General features: G+C 41.4%; 1 non-coding gene across 1 annotated transcript; it reads left to right on the top strand.

Annotated features, from left to right (window-relative positions):
* The first annotated feature begins 2,953 nt into the window (after positions 1 to 2,953).
* LOC133833624 (small nucleolar RNA R71) lies at positions 2,954 to 3,065 on the top strand. Its single transcript, XR_009892994.1, has one exon. It is a non-coding gene; the product is annotated as a small nucleolar RNA R71 (small nucleolar RNA).
* Positions 3,066 to 13,653: the final 10,588 nt, after the last annotated feature.

Raw genomic sequence — 13,653 nt, forward strand, 5'->3', positions numbered from 1 at the left:
AGCTGCCTTAGCTGGGGGAAATAACTTGGAGAGAAACTTCAATGCAAGATCATTCCATGTATTGATTGAGTTAGGTGGCAAAGATACCAACCAACTCTTTGCTCGCTCTCTCGAAGAAAATGGAAATAGTATGAGTCTGATTGCATCATCACTAACTCCATTCATCTTGAACGTCTGACAGAGCTCAACGAAGTTAGCAAGATGCATGTTTGGGTATTCAGTTGGTAGTCCCCCAAACTGGACAGTGGATTGAACCTTTTGTAGAATGTTAGGTTTTATCTCAAAATTGTTGGCATCTACCGCGGGTGGTCTGATGCAAGACTGAACCCCTATAATGGTGGGCAATACATAATCCCTCAAGCTTCTGGCTGGTTGATTCTGGACATTAGCTTGGTCTTCAACATCACCCCCATTTTTACCATTTATCGGATCTACCATTTCTACTTCAACTCTTCTTTCACTTTCAACTCTTCTTTCCAATCTATTGTTCTTTCTGTTCAGTCTACAGGTCTTCTCTATTTCAGGATCAACAGGCAGTCTTGCAGCAGGTGCAAGACGTCGCATAAACTACCTGTACCTGAGATGAGAAAATTTAGACAATGACGGAATTAGTGAAATTGAAAAGAAATACCAAATTACAATAAAATTCAATTATTTCAATATTAGCTAACGCAGTCCCCGGCAACGGCGCCAAAAACTTGTTGCAAAAATTCACACGCAAGTATACATATCGTTTCCCAAGTAATAACTCACGTGAGTGAGATCGTTCCCACAAGGACTGTAGCTAATTACCAATTAAATTGAATCTATAGTTCTATTTGGCAAATAAAAATTTGTTTTGAGACTAATTTAATTAGGCAAAGAAATAAAAATAGACAAATAACAATATTCAATCAAGAGATGAAGATTAGGGAAAAATAATTTCAATTGATTCAATTATCTAATTCAGTAATGCAAAATAATTTTCCTTCTTCTTCTAATGTGATGGAAGATTATAAAATTACCAACATTCCTATTGAGACATAAAGATACTAGATTATAAGGTAAATTATCTCATTTCTGAGATAAATTACACAAGCAATCAGCATTATGTAGTAATCTAAAGCCACAAAAGCTACACAAATACTTTCGTTTTCCATCAAAACTTATGTTTATTTAATTAGAGCATTCCTAATATTCACTTTTCATATTTCATATTTGAATCATAGGTCATGTAAAAGATGGCCAATCTAAAACATGTATTGAGCACAAATATGAATAAATCACATATCAATAGAAGAAAAAAATATATCGAAATTGCACTAATCCATAGATAATCTCAGACAATCTCCATTAAAATGGCTAAATTGGAGCTTAGTTCATAATCTCCGTTAACATGTTCTTAACTAATTCAAAAACAAACATAATTAAAAGTATAAAAATAAAGAGAGAAGAGAAGAAACTAGTTTAGGATTGTCACGATCCGCCAACCCCTACTCCAATCTCCTTTTTCTTCTTTTTCTAGGGTTCGAGAAGTATACTCTTTTAAAATTGCGATTTCCCCCTATTAAAAATGAAACCTCCTCCTTTCTCTCCTAAAAATGACGAAATTACCCTTAAAAATTCTGACACATACGGACGTTAGCGCCGCGGCTCCAATTCCTGCGCCGTGGCGCTATTGCACGATAGAAAAATTTCAAACTTTCTGTAAAGGGGCTCGCCGCGGTCGTAATTCACCTTAGCGTCGCGACCCTAATTCCTCATGGGATCTTGACTCGCAATCTGGAATTCTGACCTCGCCGTGGCTGTAATGCATACCAGCGCCACGACGCCATTAGTAGCGCTGCGGCCTTTACTAGAAATTCAGGTTAACACGCTTTCAGCTCCGATTTATCACTAAATCTCCACTTTTCACTCCAATTTCCAAATTATAGTGCATAAACCTAAAATCAAGAAAAACAAGCATAAATCCGCTCCAAAATCGTGCAAACCAAAGAAGAAAACAATGATCGAACATTTAAAAAGTAGGCTAAAACTAGCCTAACACTTAGCCATCGACCAGAAGATTAATGAATTATCAAGCATCATACTTATGGGCGACCAGTCTGGTCGCATATATTCATTTATTTCCTTCAAATATGAAATTATGCATTAATTGTAATTTCCCATATTATTTAGATACGCATGTATTCAATGTAATTAAGGTCCATTGGCCCATGTAGACCTCCTTGAGCCTATAAATAAGAATCAAAGGGCTCAAGAGAAGGGACTTTTGGATTTTGGAACATTTGGCTTGAGAACACTTGAGCTAAGATATTCAAAGAGAAAAAAAGAGTGTTGTTATCCATCACAATAGTATCCATCTGAAAATTTGTGAAACTCGTGAACCCTAGTTCATTGATCACTGTTCTTGGAATACTACATCAATAAGAACACTAAGTGGACGTAGGTCATTACCATCTTATTAGGGTCGTATCACTCTAAATTGTTTGTGTCATTTACCTTTTCGTCTTAATTTCTTCTTGTTTTCATCTCATTTTATATCATTTATCTGACTCCTTGTCGTTGACCAATTTGAGGGTCAACAATGTTGACTTTCTCCATAGGTATGGTGTTATTGAACTTTTTTTTCATACACTGCTCAAATTTGTGAGGACCACAACAAATTTCACTACCTGCTGGCATCTGAATGACATTAATAGACACAATATTTTGTTGCAACTGTTTTGTCATGGAAGTAACTTGAGCAGTCAAAGCAGTGATGGCATCAAGTTCATGAACTCCGGCAACCTTTTTAACACTAGTTGGCCTCTGATCAGACCATTGGTGGTTGTTGGTGGCCATGTCTTCTAACAATTCATATGCTTCATTGGCACTCTTACTCATGAATGCCCCACCAGCTGCAGAATCAATTATGGTTCGAGTATTTACAAACAGCCCATTATAAAAATTGTGGACCAACATCCACTTCTCAATACCATGATGGGGACATTTTCTCAACAAATCCATAAAACTCTCCCATGCATCATACAAAGACTCCCCCTCTATCTGATATAAATTATTAATCTCCGCCCTCAACTGTGCTTCCTTTCATGGAGGACAGAACTTGGCAAGGAATTTATGAGACAAATCCTCCCAAGTATTTATAGAATTGGATTGAAGGGAGTTCAACCAAAATTTAGCTTTATCTCGCAGAGAAAATGGGAATAGCCTTAATTTGATTGCATCGTCGCTCACCCCATTATACTTGAACGTTGCACATAGCTCCAGAAAATTAGCTAAATCCATGTGAGGGTCTTCTGAAGGTAAGCCACCAAATTGCACGGTGGATTGCACCATTTGTAAAATTTTCGGCATAATGTCAAAGTTATTAACCTCCACAGTCAGTGGTCTTATACATGTTTTCACTCTTGTATCATTTGGGAGTACATAATCTCGTAAGCTTCTCACAGCAGGATTCTGAGCTCATCCTAGCACCACTTCTAGCACCCCTCCATTCAACCCATCATTGTTTTGGGGATTTTCCATAACAACAGTTGGACTAGAAGCTCTCTTGTTTCTATAATTCTGCCTGCACGCTTTCTCAATCTCAGGATTAATAGGAACAAGGCTATCTGCTCCTCTTCTGCTACACATATAACAGAACTACCTGAAAAAATGGTAAATAATGCATGAAAAACAATTTAGAAACAGTTCAAAGAACAACCAAATTAGAAATAGAATTAATGATATTAATAATTTCAAGTATCCAGGAACGGTGCCAAAAACTTGTTGCAAAAATTAGAGCTATGCAAGTACAAACAGTCACAATTTGTAATAATTTTTTGGTAAGACCAGGTATCGTCCCACGAGGACTGAATTATCAATTACAAAAAAATTAGTTCTTAGTTTCTATTTGGTTAACGAAAATTTGTTTTATATTTTGATGATTAAAAGTAATAAAACTACTAAAATAATGCAAGATTGTAAGAACATAAACAAGAATAAAATTCTAAGGATTTAAACAATTAGGGGTTTTAATTTCACCTAAAATCCCTCCTCTCAATTACTAACACAATATTAAAAACTCTTCTTCTTATTAAGCTAACAAGTTGTCTAGGTATTTTATAATCGGATTAGGAATTATAAAACTCAACCTATTTGTGAACTTTTGGTATTTCTATGATAATTCAACAATAAGGAGGCAATGAATTCACAACTCAGTTGCTACAAAAATAACATAGATACTTTCATTCTAGATTAGAGCTATGTTGTTTCAATCAAAGCTTGTTAAATTTCACTTTTGAGAATTTCAATTCAAACACAAATAGACAATGAAATAAGATGGCCAATCACATATCATGCATTAAAATAGATTGAGATAAGCTTAATAGATGAAAAATAAATATATTAATATTGCATTTGATCCTCAAAGGAGTTCAAGAGAATCAATTGAAAACCCTAGTAAAGAAATTAGTTAAACATTGTCATTCTAAACATAAACAACAATTAAAAATAACATAGAATTAAAGGGTAGTAGAAAAAGAACTATAGAGAGCGAATGGAGATGCTCCACGATGTGTTTTTTTCTTCAGAGTTCGTCCTCCCCTTTCTATCTGATTTACCCCTCTCGAAATGAGGTTTAAAACCTAATTTCTTTCTTCAGAAGTAATGCGGGTCGTGACCCACCTATTACAGCGCCGCGACCCGTGTCTAAATCATAGCTAGGCTTCGATCAGGCGAGTCGCGACCCAACCTTTTCAGCACCGTGACCTATGTATATTTTCTTGGCAGACACACTCATCAACACCGTGGCCCTCTGTTCCTACGCTACGACCCGTATCAAACCTGGCCGCCGCTTAGCATCATAGCACCGCGAACCTTAACAATTTCTTCAATTTTTGTGATTTTGATAACAAAATTCACTGAAGCCATAAAATTTCTTAAGGATTCATCTTTTCACAGAATAAACATCAAAAAGAAAAATTTTCATCATTTTTTCTGCCAAATTTCTCCAATTGTTCTTTTCCTTTATTTATAAGCTAAAACTTGGAAACAAGCAAAAAAAAAAAAAGCATAATACTGCACTATAAAAATAAAAAGATTAATAAAAACTACCTAAAACACAACCTAAACACAACACAAAACTAGACTCAACACCATTCCATGCCCAAGACGTCCAATCTGTACCCGAAGTGTCCTTTTGCCCTTTATCCGAGGCTTCCTTTTCCCATGCTAATGATCATGATCCCTGCCTTGATAATCATGACCATTGGATCACGCTCGAGTGCCCACCCCGTAGGTGATCAATGGTCAAGGTGGAGTTGCTTCCACCCCATGTTCTATGAGTATAAAAGTCGAGAACGACCTCTCACATATTCACTTTGGCCATTTGAAATTTGAAAACCCCAGAGCATTCAAACTCTCTCCAAGCTTCATCATTCACAAATCTCAAAATCTTCACCAGTTCTTACGTTTCCGACGACCTGGACGGCTGGAGGGAATGATCGTTCTTCTGGTCGAATAACAAGAAGTATTTTTGGGTCCACACATGGCACAACACCTATAGGCGCTTTATATCAGTAAGTATGCCTTCCCCATTCTTTCTTTATGTTCTTGTTTGGTGAGTGTGCAGTTGCATGCTTAGGGCTTTGACATTTTTGGCATCTGGAGTTCTTTTTTGACCTAATTTTAGTTATTTTTGGCCCATTTTGATGTTTAAAATGGCTGACATGGCCTATTCTGCGCTTTATGTGATTTTCCACCTTTTTGGACATTCGACCTGAATCTGAAAAATTTCTAGATTTCAATAAAGTTCATGAACTCTGGTGGTGTTCTCTGGCCCCAATCTGCTGGTTCTGAGAACATCACAGTCCCTTAAAATTCTTTGTCTTCCATTCCCCGAGCAGCAGTCTTAGGAATTCTCATTTTGGCCTATCTTTCTTCTGGTCAAGGAGTTAACTGCTTGGTTTTGTGTCAGATGTCCGAAGAGCTACACCACCTCAACCGACAAGGATTCTATCACTTCGACCACGAGATATAGGAGATGCCCGAGACACAAGACGACTTCCTGAGAAGGGAAAACGAGTGGTCGCAAAGTAGAATAGGATCCTCATGGTGAGGGAAGACAACCCTCCAAAGGTGGAGAAGCCCCTTCCACTTGGCATCTCAAAGGAGGAGGACAACATGGGTCCCCTGGCAGGGGACAACAAATACATTTCTGACAATTTTGAGGTGGAGGAGCTCCCTAGAAAGATGAGACATTGGGGAGCTCTTAACAAGTTAACAACCCACTTTGAAGTGGACACCTAGGACATGCTGGTGCACTTGTCCCAACAGAATGAGAGGGCACACGAGAGCGTCCATGGCCTTGAGAAGTGGAGCGCCTCTCACCTCGAGGCGGGAGCTGCGCTACCACTCCATCAGTACTATGTCGACATCCCAAATTTTGTCAGCATAGCCACCTTCTAGCTATCCCTGAATGGATATCATGTGTTAGCAGGGCTCTTTGTTCTACATAGGAGGCAAAACTAGCCCGCCCCTTCTCCGACAGAGATCCTTTACATATATAGCTTCTGAGTTTGCCCGAAGAAGGGGAACCATGATGGGTAATACACTTTCATGAAGTATATGTAGTTGGGCATGTCCTACAAGGCTCCGTGCGACAATGAGAGCCATGATCAAGACTACAAAGACCACTTTTTTTGACAAGTGGCTTTCCCACGCGAATGAATATAACACTACTTCTGGACTTCACAAGTGTTGGTAAGTTTCTCCTCGAGCTATTTTCGTTTCATATTCCTCCCCTAGTTGCTGGTCCTTAGGAGTTGAGTCTTTTGCAGGTCTCTTTCGTGACACTCCTCACATTGACACCTACAATGAGAGGTTTCAAATAATGAAGGCCCTCCTAGACAAGGAGATGAGTCTCTCCTTCCTCATAATGGAGGCTAATATGTGTCAGTATTGGCTTCTCCAGGAGGGTCAACACATAAGACCCTTGAACTTGTCCAGCTTTCACGACTTAATCAAATCATTGGCGTAGGCCATAGTTCACATAGAGTATGTGGCGACACAGGCGCTCTTCCAGTACAAACATAGGATGCGCAAAGAGCACGTGGAGACAGTGCTCGCCATCCAGGCTGCTGTCGAGTCCTAAGAGGACGAGAAGCTCGAGGCGAGGATAGGGTCTTCTTCTATGCCTCAAGGTAAATCCCCCATAACCCTTTACCATGCTAAGCATATAGGGTGAGGAGTTAGTCCTGACCACATATGGGTTCACCATCCCTCCTCAAGTGCAGGTAGTTCTCGGGACGTCACTGGACGGAGGAGGAGGAGTTCCAAGACTACCAAGACTTGAACGATGTCTTCCTCCACCACCTGAAGAGAAGAATTCATCCCCAAGTATTCGTGCCTCTAGATGAGGTGACGTCCATACATGCAAGGAGGTTTTGTGAATACGAGACAAACACCACGCAGGAAATGGGCCGACTTGTCCGAGAGGTTGCCCATTGCCCACTCCATTCTTCACCCAGAGGAGCTTTATAGCGGTAGGGCTCCTGAGGAGATTCGATGCACTTATATTTTCTTACATGCATTTGTCAGTTTGTTCATTTGTTATCATTTATTTATCTTTCCTTCTTTCTGAGTGCTAACCAACTACATTTCTTTTGCAGATCGCATGGGCTTGTCCGAATACATTCGAGCAAATCGTTAGAGGGTGTCAGACCCCTCTCAAATTGATGTCCTAGCGGCATCAAGAGTGGTGTCTCAACCGTAGGTGTCTGTTCCCCAAGCTCTGGCACCCCCTGCAGCCCTTGCGGCTACTTCATTGGTCCTTCCCTCAGAGCCAGTGGTGTCCGAAGAGGTCATTGACCTAGAGGGATCCCTCGTACGTGATGAGGGGCCTTTTTAGAAGGGAAAGGAGACCCCTTCCTTCAAGGTGCCTAGAAATACCCTATTAAGAACACCTCGCCTTATCATCTTCCTTGAGCACTAAGAAGGGGAAGAGCTCGAGAGGCACAAGCGAGTAGTTGATTACTTAAATGCTTGTATTGTCGAAGGGAATGAGGAGTTCAAAGTCATGGCAGAGTATCTACGCAAAGACAAACTATAGATCTCGATGTCGCATCCCATCTGCAAAGAGTTTGATCCAATCCTTGCGAGGACAGTTGGCGATCGAACAGCTCCGCTAGTGGCGAAGCTTCTCCAGGGACTAGTGGGGTCCCTCTGCAACATGTCATTTTGCAGCTATGGTAGTGATAACGATATATCACTCCTCACCGTCTACTGCTACATCACTGTGCAGGTAAATATCACTTGAATTTCTCAAAGTTTCCTTTTTTTTTTGCCAAGTCCTTTCTTGAAGCTAAATGTTTTTGTTTCGCATGCCACGATGTTTTGAACTCAAGGAGCTCAGGGAGTCCTTAGTTCCCATGGAGGAGCACTTGCGACATCAGAAGGCCATGGAGGGCAAGAAGAATTGTGCCTCATAACTAGAAACCAAATTGGCGAAGGATGGGTCCAAGCTGTAAACTCTTGAAGATACTTATTCAAAGTTGCTGGAGGATGCGGCAGGCTGCACCCAAGCTATGGAGGAAGCCTTCCTCAAGCTGTCAAACGATCTCGCAACTGTTTAGGAGGATCTTTGTATAACCCGCGAGGAGTCCTCCAGTCACTTTGTGGAGGTCACCAAGGCCCGAGAGGAGGCTGCGCAGGCAGGTTCGCGAGCGAAGAAAACTGCCAAAGAGATTGAGAACTTGAAGCTTCAAAATGAGGAACTGGAGCTACAAAATGAGAACCTAAAGCTTCAAAGTGAAGAGTTAAAGAAGGAACTCGACGTGATGGCTGACGACACCGTCTACGTTACGTTGCAAAGAAACAGGGATATAGACCTGGCCTTCACGGGGGAGCCCAACATAAGGATGTTGCTCGAGGAGCGTCTTTAGGAAAATAAGGCTAAGGAAGCCAAGTCACGAGATAGCAGGTCAGAATCCTGAGGTCGATCCTATGATCGAGATCGTGACAGAGGTTACTCCAGGCGAGTTGGCCCTTGTAATTTTTTAATTTTACTTTTGATAGGCCTACGTGCCATTTATTGCTCGAGCCTCCGAGCGCAATTTTAAATACTTTTCTCTTTGTGAATTTCTTTTGCATGAACTATTTCTTTGATTTTATTGATTTATTACTAACGTGTTTAATGTTAAATAATTATGAAATTTGGTCTTAAAAATTTGAGAAGGTTTTAACATCTAATTCAACATAACTTAACACCATGAGAATTTGAAACCTTAATCCGTCCACTACTCGTGGGCCTTAGTCTTCAAGACTTAGGTATTAATTGCCCAAGTAAGTTCGACTAGTACTTGTGCTTGAGTTCTGGTGACTTGAGTCTAATCGACTCACCAAGTATTATGATGCTTTTAAGCACTTAGTGTTGCTTCCCATGCTCGCGATCCTTGGGACTAACTTTAGTGCAGTGTCAAGTTGGCACACTAGATGTATCCTTACACCCACGTGTTCCAAGAACTCGAGTCTTGGGAGGTCAATTTTACTTAGGGTTCCAAGGTGGAGTGGTACTCCTTAAGCATGTAGTCCTCGAGAGGTTACACTAGGTCATTTCTTTGGCTTCACCCGACTTCAAATTACTGAGTTTTTGGAAATCAGAAACCCGTTCCCAGTCCTCTAGCTAATAGTCCCTAGAAAGTGGGTCGAATTCTTGCCCTTTTAGGCCAGGCCTTCCGATTATGTTTTCGAGAACTTGATGCTTGCACCTGAGTATGGGAGATTTGAAGCTTGAGAATTGATTACTGCTCCTCGGCGCAGTCATCCGGAGGTAACGCAAGTTCACCCATTAAATGGTTAAATGGGCTTTTTAGGTTTTTCAACCATCAGGTTTTACTTTTTCTCCTAGGTTGTTCCATTCTCACGTCTTGACACTAGGCTTACTCCGATCACGACAAGCTTAGTTTCCAAGGTCCTGCTCCGTGAGTACGTGTGATCAAGATTTATGTAACTTGAGGCTTGTGCCCAAGTATTGGTGACTCAAGCTTCTGTTCACTTTTCGAGATTTAGGAATTGGTTAGTGCTCCTCATGCGCATGGTCCTCAGGAGATAAACTTAATTCAATTCTTGTGTTACTTGGAATTTTTCAACACTTGGGTTTGTTCCCTAAGTCGTGATGATAGGCCTACTCCGTTCATGACAAGCTTAGCTTCCTAGGTTACTTTCAGTGCTACTTTTGGGGCACACGATCCTCGAGAGGTTACACTGAACAATGTTGCCCCCAGAGTAAGGATGACTCTGAGTTTCATTCACCAACTGGAATTTGGGAACCTGTAGTTGGTCTTTGGGAGACAACTTAAGTTCTCCGCCCATAGGTTACTTGGTTTTTTATCGTGCTTATGCAAACGTTGACACTAGGATTGCTTCGCTCATGATAAGCTTAGTTTCCTAGGTCATGCTCTGCGAGCAGCTATCTTGCAAGGAGACCTAGCTATTCACCCCAAATGATAGGAGACTAGTCTACGTAAACTTGTCTAGGCCAGCGAGCGGGTACACCTCTAGAAATGAAATTAAAATTTAAAATACAAGCATTTTCTCTAAATTTCATCTGTCATGTTTTGCACACACGATTTCCATTAATTGTCCCTGGATGCTACAAAATGACTATAAACTTAGAAAATACATTTCTTATATTATTGATAATACTTACAAAGGTGCTCGGCATTCCAGGCGTGGGACACTGACTTTCTACCTAGTCGATATAGTTTGTATTTCCATGGATAGATGATACTCTTGACTTGATATTGGCCTTCCCAGTTAAGGCACAATACTCCAGCACCAAGATCTTGGGTGGCTAAGAAGACTCTTCGCAACACTAAATCTCCAACCCCAAACTTCCTATCCTTCACTTTAGAGTTGAAATATCTGGCCACCTTTTGCTGGTAGGACGCTACTCGAAGATGTGAAGCTTCACAGAGCTCCTCTACAAGGTCTAGAGACTCTCAGAGTAAAGCGTGGTTTGTGGTCGAATCATACGTATCTTATTGGTGAGTGGAGATTTTTGCCTCAACTAGTAGCATGACTTCATATTCATAGGCCATAGAGAATGGCAAGTGGCTAGTAGAGGTCCTAGAAGTGGTGCGATAACTCCACAATGCCTTAGGTAGCTCTTCGGGCCAGGTGCCTTTTGCCTATTCCATCCTTTTCTTCAGGTGGCCTTAAGCGCCTTGTTGATAGACTCCACCTGTCTATTTGCTTGCAGGTGGGCTACGGAGGAAAATCTTTTCATAAACCCATGCCATTAACAAAAATTTGTAAACAACGCACTGACAAATTGCAGACCATTGTCGAAGAATATCTTTCTCTGGATAGTGTATCGAAAAATGATGTTCTTAATGACGAATTCTAGCGCCTTGTTGGAATTGATTGTAGCGAGAGGTTCGGACTCAACCCACTTCATGAAGTAGTCCACCGGCACAGTAGCGTACTTCACTCCCCCCCCCCCCCTCCATCCCAGTGGGCAAGGACCTAATAAAGTCAATCCCCCAAACTGCAAAGGGCAAAAGGACTTTTCATCTGGGTGAGCTCAATTGGAGGAGCTCAGGGTATGTTGGCATAGTGGTGGCACTTGTCGCACTTCTTGACGTAGTCCATTGCAGCGTGGTCCAGAAGTACCCTTGTCTTAAGATCTTCTTGGTTAGGCTCTACTCCGCAGCGTGGACCAGAAGTACCCTTGTCTTAAGATCTTCTTGGTTAGGCTCTACTCCACAGGGTGGTCCCCACAAAAACCCTCATGTACGTCTCAAAGTATAAGGCTGGCCTCTTGCTTGGACACACAACGGAGAAGGGGCAATGAATATCCTTCCCTATACAACTTGCTGTCTATTATAACTTACCGGGGACTTAGTAAAGCAGCTTCCAAGCTTGTAATGCCCTGGATAACCAAGATTGTTACATTGTGTTTTTGAAATAGTGAAAGACTTGCTAATCAAGTCGTTTGAACAAAAATGTGATCCTCAGGTTAACCATCAGGTCAGGGTTAAAAATTTTTGATCATAAATGATTAATTTTCATTAAAACAGAGTTTGATATATGGGATCCCAAAAACAGGGTTTAAGTAGTAATTTACAATCCCCAAAAGTTAATACAACCAAAATCCATTCTAACGGAAAAATAAAAATTTAGAGCTTCGTCCCTGTAACAATCCCTTGGCCATGGCGGTCGAGCAGCTGACTATGTACACTCCGCCCCTAGAGCTCTCCAACTCATGGGTGGTCCAGTTTCCCTTTGCCTTTACTTGCACCATGTAGCACCCGTGAGCCAAGGCCCAGTAAGAAAACCATAAACAGCAAGCACATAAAGCAATAGTAGTATTTAATCAACCTTAACTCAACTAGTTCAATTATGTAACAGAATGCAAGCATTAAACTAACCAATGGTAAACAAATAACCTCAAGTTCATATCTTAGCCAGATACACGAATGTTCAGGGTTGGCATGCTTAGGCCGAGCCTTTTGTTTATCTAGCTGACTCTGGCTCGCTTAGGCCGAGTTGCATTTAGTATGCTTATCATACAACCCCGGCACCCTTAGGCCATTCATTCTCTTATAACATAACAATCGTACAATCACACAGTACATGTATTCAATTATTGGGAACCTCAATCCTATTCACAACAAGGGTGCAGTTTTCTTACCTCGAATCCCAAGCGTAGAATTAAGAATGGTCTCGAGCACGATCCTCAGTCCTGAGCCTTAGTGATAAACCTAATCATAGTGTCAATGGGTATCCATCAATTCCTAATCCAAATAAATATTTAGGAAACAAAAACTAGCCTCCGAGACCTCGAATTCTACTAAACCGGGTAGTAGAAATCGTCCTGAGCGCTTAGGTTTGAACCCCCGAGCCTCCCCAAGCTTAAAAATATCCTAGGCCAAAGCTCCCTAGGTGGGCCGCGACCTAGCCCTAAGTGTCGCAGCGCGCCTGAAGTCAGAGGTACAACCTCATGGTTCTCAGGGGAGGCGGGCCGCGAGTTGCCCCTATGGCCACAGTGCGCCCTCAAGTCAGTAATCCCTCCAAGGGCATTCTGGGCATGCGGGCTGCGTCGCCCATGAGTTAGGTTGTGACGCGCCCCCGTGAACCCAGAATTCCCTAGGTTTCCTTAGCATTCTACCCAGCCATCACCTCAAAAATTCCTCTAACCATACTCCCAAATCCATACCAATTTCAGGAAAAAATCTAGGACTCTCAATCACATATTTTAAACATAAGACACCAAGAATTTTACTGAAGCTACCATCCCAATTTAGCAGTAATTCATCACCCCAAGCTCAGCCCAATTTCAACCTAATGATATAACTTCCTAGCAGAAGACGAAGATGGAATTTTCACAATCAAGGGCCTAAAATCTTACCTCAATTGTGGCTTAATCCTCAGCAAAGACTTTGGATGATTCTGGCTCGATCCCCTAGGTTCCCATAGTTGAATTCCCAACTTCACTTCCTGAGTTCTCCTTCAGCTTAAACTAGTATTTTTTCCTTTAGCCAACTCAAAGCCCCAACACAAGAGGGGGAGAGGGAGTGAACGTGAGTGAGAGGAAAAAGGAGAGTGTGAGAAATTTCGTGATGTTTCTGATCATTCCCTAACACATCTGAGTATATCCTTAACCCAAAAGACCTTTTTGCCCTTTAAGTT

Source organism: Humulus lupulus, chromosome 4 (assembly GCF_963169125.1).
Source record: "Humulus lupulus chromosome 4, drHumLupu1.1, whole genome shotgun sequence".
NCBI classification, from domain to species: Eukaryota; Viridiplantae; Streptophyta; class Magnoliopsida; order Rosales; family Cannabaceae; genus Humulus; species Humulus lupulus.